Raw genomic sequence first — 10526 nt, 5'->3', positions numbered from 1 at the left:
ACATTTGGATTAAGCCAAGAATCTTTGTCCTGGACTTTCAGAGGTATTTGAAGTACACACTGAAGTACAAAAGAAGAAATGGAAATACTTTCATAAGGAATTACTGCTTCTGAAATAGGAATGCTTTGCATAAATTTATTGAAATCTGGTAGATTATTTCTGTGGCTGTCTTAGATTGTCTGCACTTGGTAATTTTCCGCTATTACCAGTCTACGTTTAGCACTACCAGAGCCTCAACTGTAGACGAGCCATTTGTGTCCTTACCAACAGGTAACTTTTTTCAGAGCAGATTTGGATGACACAGTAGTATGAACGACAGCATCTGCTGGTACATCAGAAGTACCACAGCCTGAGCTAAGCTGGCCGGCAAGCTTTAAGTACGTGTCCTCAGGCATTGATTGCTTTCTTCTGTGACAGTAGCCACTATGAGAAACCTTGTCACATGAGAAGATAGGGTTAAGTACTCTGAAACTATATGTACTTTGTGTGAATAGAAACACTTGCACAGAAGCTGCAGGAAAATCTAAGGGCTCCTGGCAAACCAATTAAGGGAGAACAGGAGAGTCAGTGTTGCGTGGCCAGGCCTGTGGCTGTCCTCACTGCCCACCTGCAGCTTTCTGTCTTCTCCTGCCCTACTTGTCTGGTGGATCAGAGCTTGCCTTTACTCAAAATACCATCAGTGCAATGCTTGGACAGCAATATCATGTGAGATGGGTGTTCTTGGCTATCTGGGTTTCCTCTCTGGTTGTATTTCCTAAAAAAGAAAATAACTTTGTTTGTATATCTATCTGACCAAACAGGAAGGGTGTTTGCCACACCAAGCTACACGCAAATGGAGTGATGTACCTGCGACAACAGAGAACCCATGTAGAATTCCCATACAAAATAATTGTTTCTGAGCAGCCAGCTGTCACTCAGGACCAGGATCTTAGGGTTATAGTGTGTTGTTAATGAAAATATCAGCTCAATGCTGAGCAGCAAATGAAAAAAAAAAAAAAGGCAGAAAATTACACATGGGGGATTGTTAGAAAAGGAAGTGTCACAGGTGAAGCTGATGTAATGCAAGTGGGGAATGCAAAATAATTCCTGAATGCAAGCTTGATACCATGATACCACACTATGGTCCTTGTTACCCTTACCCCAGTACCTCACAGGTGTACACTTCGTGATTTCCCAATGCAGCAGGTAGATTAGGCATCTGCCACCGCGGGCAGCCAGCCTGGGGCCTGCCAACACTGGCTGTTCGTGGCGTGCTGGTTTTCTTCCCCACCCGAGGCTTATGCTGGCTTCCTGGCTGCCGGCTCTCACCTTGGCTGCCCGCAGGCACCCAACTGCCGATGTGGGGCGGCCATCCTGCCAACCTCCTTGCCCAGGTGCAGCCCCTGTGGTCTCCGCCACTTCCCATTGGCTGCGGCAGCTGCCTCCTGCACTGGGATTGGCCCCCGTCTCCAGCACAGCCACTCTGATTGGCTGCTGGGAGGGATGCCCGCCCTGCAGCAGCCCTGGCGGCTGAGGCAGTATTTTCCCCGGTCTGACCGGTTGGGGCCGGTTCCGAACTGCTGCGTGAAGGGGCAGGCGGGGGGCTCCTGCCGCTAGCGCAGGGCTTGCCGTGTCAACACGGTCGCCATCTCAGTCAGCAGTGTGCCAGCACCCCGAGGGCCGTTTGGTGCCTCCCTCTGCCAGAGAAGATACCCAAGAACCAGCAGTGACAGTCAAGGGTATAACACCAGCTGTTAGGCAAGTTTTGTGCTGCTGCTTGGCATGGATGTGGTGGGCGATGAAAGCTCAGAGGAGAGAGTACCTGGTTAACAGACAGAAACCACCCTTGGCTCACAGAGAGGCTGAGTCATAAATTGTCAGAGGCCAGAGCAGTCTCTGGCAGTATGCACGCTGTAACAAGGTCCAGTTATCTGTTAATAGTCTGCTTTCTAGGCATCTGCCTTTGGCTGCTGCTGGGGACAGGGAACTGGGTGAGGTGGCCCTTGGTCTGACTTAGTAGAGCTGTTTGGTGTTCTTCTGTACCTACCATTTACTTCTGATGTGCAGCTACTTCTGGAATGGAGCTTTGTACATGTACGGACACCTAGAGCTCAGCCTGGTGGTTGTACCTGGATGAGGGAAGCTTTGGTGACCACCACTGATACTAGAGGATACAGCTGAAGAAATTTCTTCAGTAATATTGCTGGCTAACAAGTTTAGCATGTTGTATGATATTTGATGTTTCCAAAGTCCCCACTTCTTGGAGTTACAGGAGAATGCAGAAATATCCATTTCTTTGCAGAGGGCCAGGTTACACAAGCTCTTGGGTTTGTAAGCTGTCTGAGAGGTCAAATCCAGTCAAATGCTTGTGTGGCTTATCTTGTATTAAATATTGCAGTAGTCATCTTATCTATCTGAGAAAGGTGAAGGGTTCAGTGACCCCCAGACTTGAATCTGTGATGCCAGGGAGTCAGGGAATTTTTCAAACGTGCTGTATTATGCTTATCCTCTTAAAGTCAGACTTTTTTTAAAAGGTGATATTAAAGATTGCTATGCAGTTAAAAAGATACAGTTAAAAAAAAAAACAACCCACTCTGTATTAATTTGTAAGCCTTGCTTATGCTCTGATCCTACACAGCACTGGGCGCCTCAAGTAAAATGGTTTTTAACTTCTGTTGGCTTCAGTGGGAATTCTTGTACTATGCTCAGGCAGAAATTGGAAGAAGAGAGGAAGCTTGTGCAGGGCTCAGAAATGTCTTTGGAGTTCACTCATGGCAACACTCCCAACCTTATCACAAGGTCATGATTTTTAAGGGCTTCTACAACTCTTGGCTCCCATAGCTGTGGTAATAGGAAGATATTTGCTATCATTATACAAACAAACAAATGTCTAACCTCTATGACTGACAAAAATGTAAAAACATTGAATCCATTTATCTCAACACCAGCAGACAAGTCAGACAACTGAAATATCACAGGGCTCTGAAGTACAGTAATTCTTAAGACAAGCTCAATGCATTTTTAATGTGTTTAGGGTTAGCAATCTTGGGATTTTCAGGCTTATTTCCTGTTCCCCATTGTGCTGCTTATTTTGAGTTTTGGGCAACAAAATTCCTACTTCTGTTTGCACATGCGAGTAAGCTAATCCTCTAAAAAATTCTGAGACCAAGACTGCTTGTCTTGTGTGTTGGTTTTGCGTGGCAAGGTTTTGGTAGCGAGGGGGCTATGGAGAGGCTTCTATGAGAAGCCACTAGAAGCTTCCCCCATGGCTGATAGGGCTAATACCCACTGGCCCCAAGATGGACGCACCACTGGCCAAGGCCAAGCTCATCAGCGACGGTGGTAGCACCTCTGGGATGACAGAGTTAAGGGAGTGAAAAAAACCTGAGTAACTGCAGCTGAAGAGAGGAGTGAGAACATCTGAGAGGAACAACTCTGCAGACATCAAGGTCAGTGAAGAAGGAGAGGGAAGAGGTGCTCCAGGCACCAGAGCAGAGATCCCCCTGCAGCCTGTGGTGAGGCAGGCTGTCCCCCTGCAGCCCTTGGAGGATGGTGGTGGAGCAGATATCCACCTGCAGCCCGTGGAGGACCCCATGCTGAAGCAAGTGGATGCACCTGAAGGAGGCTGTGGCCCCGTGGGAAGCCCGTGCTGGAGCAGGCTCCTGGTGAGACCTGTGGGTCCCATGGAGAGAGGAGCCCACGCTGGAGCAGGTTTGCTGGCAGGACTTGTGACCCATGGGGGACCCGCACTGGAGCAGTCTGTTCCTGAAGGTCTGCACCCCATGGGAGACACCCACAGTGGAACAGTTGGTGAAGAACTGCAGCACATGGGAAGGACTCATGTGTTGGAGAAGTTTGTGGAGGACTGTCTCCCATGGGAGGGACCCCATGCTGGAGCAGGGGGGGAAGAGTGTGAGGAGTCCACCCCCTGAGGAAGAAGGATCGGCAGAGACAATGTGTGATTAACTGACCACAACCTCCGTTCCCCGTCCCCTGTGCTACTGGGGGAGAAGATGTAGAGAAAATTGGGAAGAAGGGAGGGGTGGGGGGGGAGAGGCTTTTTAAGATTTGGGGTTATTTCTCATTACCCTACTCTGATTCGATTGGTAATTAAATTAATTTTTCCCCAATGTTGAGTCTGGTTTCCCCATGAAGGTAGTTGGTGAGTGATCTCTCCCTGTCCGTATCTCGACCCATGAGGTTTTCATTACATTTTTGCTCCCATGTCCAGCTGAGGAGGGGAGTGATAGAGCAGCTTTGGTGGGCTCCTGGTGTCCAGGCAGGGTCAACCCACCACATCTTGATACAGTTTTTAGTGGGTAGGCTGCTGGGTCACTACTGGCCGTCTTAGAGGTGATAGTAATGCCTACTGTGCAAGGGCTTTCATCGATTGAACAAGCCCTGCTATGCGTTACAATATGCTGATGTTTTCTCTATCTCTTCTGAGCATTTCACAGGCTATTCCCACAAACAGTGGGATCAGGTTAATAGAAGCAGCAGCACCTTCTCTGTGAGCCCTGAGCTACTATCTCATCCAGGTTCTTCATATGCTTAAATGATTAGCAGTATTTTTGTTCTAAGCTCTTGGCTATTCTTTTTGGACAGAAGCATTCCAATTCCTTAAAACTTTTCCAAGCAGCTCTTCTAAATAACACTGATACACAAAAAATGCTTTTCTGATAGCCTGCCTGGATTATGTAATCTCATATCTGAACAATGTAATTTATCAATATCTGAAGTGGATTGCTGCAGCTTCCCCAGTATATTAATAGCTGTATCCATTATTTTCTGAAGAAGAATTTCCTGGACCTTTCTTGTGATATAAGCATTACTGCTAACTGGGTAGCTGGCTGGAAAGGATGATAGTGTCCCCTGCTACTATAAATCTAGTGAGCTCACCTTTAAATGTCTGTCTTTATTCTCCCCTTTGGGCATTGTTCCAGTCACTTTTTGGCCTTTTTATTTTAAAGAAAAATCCTGTCCATATGGTCAAAGGAGGAAGTATACTTGCCCTCAGATTCAATTAATGTATGCTTGTTCTATATATTTTGGAATGAGACTGCCATTGTGCAGGAGAGAAAGAGAGCGAGCCATCTTCAATCAAAAACTAAATTAGTAGCCCGCATGCATCAAACAAGAATAAAAGCCCATGCTAGAGGATACAGTAGATCTAAATATGCATGCCCTGATTCATGTAGATGGCCAAACTCTTTCAAACAGAAACATAATTTGACCTGTGAAGTAATTAATGCCATTATTATGAGGAAGGAAGACACCACAGTTCAAGCTGCAGCCGGACTGCTTTCCATCAATAGAAAGCTGTATTATCCCCTCCCCCAACACAGACTTCTCTCAGTTTTAAAAATTATGTTGACTACAAAATTTCTCTGTCTGCATTGACGGCATAGCAGATTGTTTCTGCAAAATTTCAATAAAGTTAGTGCGAGTTTTTCAAGTTAGCTGATTCTAGGTTTTTTCCTCCATTATTTGAAAAGGGTAGCTCACTACTACCTCAGTCTTGCTGTATAAATCCCTTTTACTAGATATTTGAGGAAGACAGATTGGCTTCAACTAAAATATATTTATTGTCTTTATTCTAGGTAGTTCTGAGACCAGTCTCCCATATGTCAATATCAATGGATTTTTTTTTTTTCTTGCTGGAGCGGGAACAGGAATACCAGCACATGTTGTTTTGCTGAAATCTAGAAAGATTATGTGAGTTGGGCTTTTTTCACATAACCTGTAGTTAAACTGTGTACTCATTGCTACAGGATTTTGTGAATCTCACTTTTATATATATATATATTGAAAATTTAATCAGACAACTTAATGAGAGGAAAACCTATCAGGGAGTTTCAAATACACAGATAGTAACTACTTAAAAAAAAAACAACAAACCCCCAACCCCAAACAAAAAAATCCTGAATCATAGATCACTAGAAACTATAGGACTATACTGAGGATGTGCTGCTGTATGTTTGCCCTTTCTCACTCACTTCCTTAGGCATTTGCTATTGGCTTCGGCTAGAGGAAAGGTACCTGGTGGCATGGACCTTTGATATGATCAATATGGCCAGTCCTAGTTATGTCAACACAAAAGTCACTTTGACTCAAAGGAAAAAACATTTTTAGAAATGTAGCCACAGCATCTTAATCAATCACACTAGAAATTCAGTCTTTTTAGTTTGATACACAGAATAGTTCTGTTATGTTCTTCCTATTCTATGATCCCTTTTGACAATTACAAGGAAAAGGAACGTGATCATATTTTCAGCTTCTGGGGTAAAATATATTCACAACTAAAATGCGATCTGAAACTTTTGCATTATTTGAGGGAATACTCTGTCAGATTAAAGGCCTGAAGATTGCTGGTTTACTTTTTTTCCTAAGCACATCCTATTTCTGTGTATTTCTGAAAATTATACTGCTACAGATTGAAATGTAAGACATCCATAAAGGGCAAGGGTAGCAATTTTTTAAGAAATTGTGGTTATTTTTATAAGTAGATGTCTCTTCATTTATGCAAAACCAGTGAAAAAAGGTGGGGTTTGTTATTGACGTTTTGAGCTCTCCTGATCCCTTTTTTAAAAAAACAAAACCAAACTGTTTTAAAAATACCTTTGAAAATTGAAAGAGACCTCTAGTATATAACTGATGGCCATTCTCTTCCAAAATGTTCCAGAGGACAACCCCAGGCCTCAGGTTTCGGTTCTTCCACTGAAATGCTCCATCTTCCATAGGCCTTACGAGGACTGTGTTCATACTGTTTCCAAAAGGTCAGATCCATTCCATTGTCCTCATTTTCCAGTGAGGTAACTGAACATCTTGCCAAGGGTCACTAGAGAAGCCTGCTGCAGTGCCAGGAACAGAAAACTAGTATCATAGGTTACGCCTACATCCCTGATAGTACCTCATTTGTAAACTGTCCCTAACTCTCCACTTAGGACAGCTATAAAATCAAGCTAATGATGTTTATACTTAGTTTTGGAAGGAGCTTTGAGAGTTAGAAATAAATGCTTGCTCTGCAAATACAAAGATTTATTTTTCACATGGAGTAATTGCAACTGAGTAAAAATGGGAAGATGATCAAAAACACTTAGAGGACTTAAGATCACAAATGACTGTCAGTGACCCTTGTTTTCCTGATATTTTAGATGCTTTTGTATATTCTCTAGGGAGGCTAACCTATGTCCAAGAAAAAGCTTTGGCATTATGTTACCTAACTTTTTGATGCCTGGCCTCTGACGTGCAGTTCAAAATCTTGTTAGGCACAACCTTGCTGGCTGTATGAATATTGAATACCTTTTGCCAACAGGAGAGCAATGGAGTTGCATCAGAACACTAAGCTTGGAGGCATGGGCCCTCTGCTAGGTGGAAATGAACTTTTCAAAGGAGCAAAGTCTCTATTCTTACGCAGGTTTCGCTGGGATTTAAAGATAACTTCTTGTTTCAGGCAGCTACTTCTTCATTTAGGGGAGATTTATCCCAGGTACCTCAGGTACAAGAGAGTTGAGATCCTTGCAAAACCCCCATTTTATAATAAACCCTGTATAATAAATGCTGGCTCTGGCCTTAAATTAAAAAAAGGAGATTTTATTGCTACAGCATAAGACTACTTTCCTTGAAGATGTCCAAAGCGTAAACTGGGCGTCTTCAAGCCATGATAGAGCAGAGATGAATGAGGAAGAGGTTGGCTGTCAGCCAGCAGAGCTGACCACAGAAAGAGAGAAGTATGATACACTATACCTTGGCCGGCCCGTGCCGTCCTGGCTGGAGGGCTTTCTACAACAGATGTGTAAGGACAGTCACAATTCAGAAGAAGCTGAGACACTGAAACTCAGCAGCTCAGGACCACCCCTGCTTTAAATGCCAGCCTCTGAGAATGAATGAACTCAGCTAGACACAAAATCAATCTACAGTTAAAATCCATGATCTTTCTTAAGTTTTTTAAGCCCAATATAATAGTGGGGTCCAAGAGCTGGCTCTGAGAACGTAATGCTTTAATATGGGTGTCCAGTCTCAGTACCCTGCAAGCAAAGCACTGGCTTACGGAATGGTTAATCCATCTTCCCTCTCTGTCTCTGCTGCCTGTAGTTGCTGCTCATTTGAACTGTCATATCCTTTCTCCATTATGTAATAGCCTAGAGGTCACACATGTTCCTCCGCTTTGAATAATGCATCTCTATGAAGCCTTAGTATCTCTGTTTGAAAATTTATTTCTTTCATTTTAATATTTTATCAATTTTGTCCTAAATGGATGACCTTAACTGGTTGCAGTTCATTTCATTTCTTCTCTGCTTAAATATTTTAAAAGTTCCAAAGTACAAACATCATTCATGTGGTGTGTAACAAAAATGCTCAGCTTGAGCTTTAGATTATTTAATTGTAATTGTCAAGCTATTATTAAAATTGATTTTTTTCCCTTCTTTTTGCAATTTCTTCTCCATGTTTCCAACTTTGTTTGTCACATCCTTTGTGCTGGCATTTAGCTACACTTCCCAGTGCCTATAGAAGAGCTATACAATGCATTAGTACCATTACTTGTGAATAACAGACGGTCAAGAACCAAAACCACTACGCAATGGGCAAAGGCATTGCATTCAGAAAATACCTCAGTAAAATAATTGATCCAGTACTGAATACAGTAATTGTTGTTAGGTACAAGTAGAGCCTTTTGCTCTTTATTTGAAGAAAAAAAGAACCAAAGTTATATTTTATGCACTGGGACCATCGTGGTGCTGTGGCCGATCTGGATTTCATTAAGCTGGAAAAGGGTTGTATTTGACTGGTAAATCATCACAACATATGCATGTGCAACAGGAAGTAAAAGGAGTTAACAAATAGCTGGCAGTCTTAGCTGTCAAGTGGTTTGTGCTGTTACAGGTGTTATTTTGAGCAGATAAGGTTCTTTGTAAAAGTAACAGTCCTACCCCTTCTCAAGCCTTTTTTAGGTAAGTAAATTCTATCTTCATAAATTTCAGTACCAGTTGGCTATGGCGTTTGTGCTTCCTGTCCTGAGCAGCTTAGTGTCACTTCACGCAGCTTCACACTGATGGTTGCTGAGTTCCTGATCTTACTGACCCTTCTGATGTATAAAATGCTTTGGGTTACTTGGAAATGAAAGGCAATAAAAGCTAGTAAGCGCAGTTTAATTTCATGATTGTTATTCTGCACTTATGAGAAAGCAAAACTAAGATATGTGCACTTCACACTGTGGCATTTTTATTAAAAATAGGAATAACAACACTGAAAGAATCTGACTCATCTCCTTGAGTGCTTTTGAAGTGCTACAATTATTCTGTGTTTGCAAAATATAAAACTCAGTATACAATCCATTTTTTATATTGAAAGGATTTGATTGTTTGGGATGGGTCTGTATTTATGCTGATTTTTACCTTTGTCATTTTCTTCTGTCTTTCTTTTGTTCAGCACTAGTCTTGCATAACTGTAGCTGTATCAGCAGTGTTAGTAAGATGTTGATTCATGCTTCATTTCTGACATCTCTATATCATGTTACATTGTCATAACCTGTGTTGAAGTTTGGCTGTGCAGTATTCCACATCAGAAAGTCACGTTAAATCCTTTTCTTTCCGACTAAGTTCCTAACTATTATATTGAGGAAAGCATGAAAGAAATGGCACCACCTGTCTTGCACTGGCTGTAGGATTTTCTTTTACCTTGTGTCATGTCACCACAGCAAGTGTCATTCAGGTCACTAAAAGCAGGCATCTCTGTGCCTCCATGTGAACAAATGGGGACATCCTGTTTTCAAGTGTGGGCCTTGGGCTGTTCACAGAGGTGAAAATGAGTTGAAATGAGTGAATGTATAAGCAGGATGCTTGTTTGCTCCTGAGATGGAGATCTGGATCCTTGGACATCAGCCATTTAGTCCTCTAAGGTGGTTTTATCGTAATCCTGTCTTCCCCAAAACCATAGAATAGGTGTGCTAAAACCAGAGTGAATGCTTTGAATAGTTCTTTAAAGGACACTTGAAACACTTCTTACTTAATTGTTGCCCTGTAGAAATAGCTATCCTGGTTTCTGAAGAAGTTACTGCAGGTAACTAGCATTGCTTCTGTAACTACAGGTGTTTTCTTATTCAGGTGATGTGGCTGGTGAGGCTATCCTGCCTCAACGGGGAGTATGTTAATATAATGCTTCAGAAAGTTTTTGCAAACACATCCTCCAAATCCTTAATTATATAATTATAAACATATAAGCATTGAAAATCCTTCTAAATGCATGTTTAAATCCTAAAGGATCTCCTTAAACTGGAGTATTAGACTAGATAGAAAGCTTAGAAACGAATTGTTACTTGGGCATGATATATTACAACAATTATGAACACGTTCTCTTTATTAACTAAATGTCAGTAACGGTACTGGGAGTAGTGAGACTCATACTTAAATTCAGACATTTTTAATATACTTGTGAACTGTATTTCATGTATTTCAAACATGAGAGCGGGGGAGGAAGAGTAGGGTCTACAAGGAGAAGGCCAGGAACTGAGGCACAGAGACAAAAATACTGAGACAGTTCAGTCTGAC

The sequence above is a fragment of the Balearica regulorum genome, chromosome 4 (assembly GCF_011004875.1).
Source record: "Balearica regulorum gibbericeps isolate bBalReg1 chromosome 4, bBalReg1.pri, whole genome shotgun sequence".
NCBI lineage: Eukaryota > Metazoa > Chordata > Aves > Gruiformes > Gruidae > Balearica > Balearica regulorum.
Note: the sequence above shows the minus strand (reverse complement) of the source record.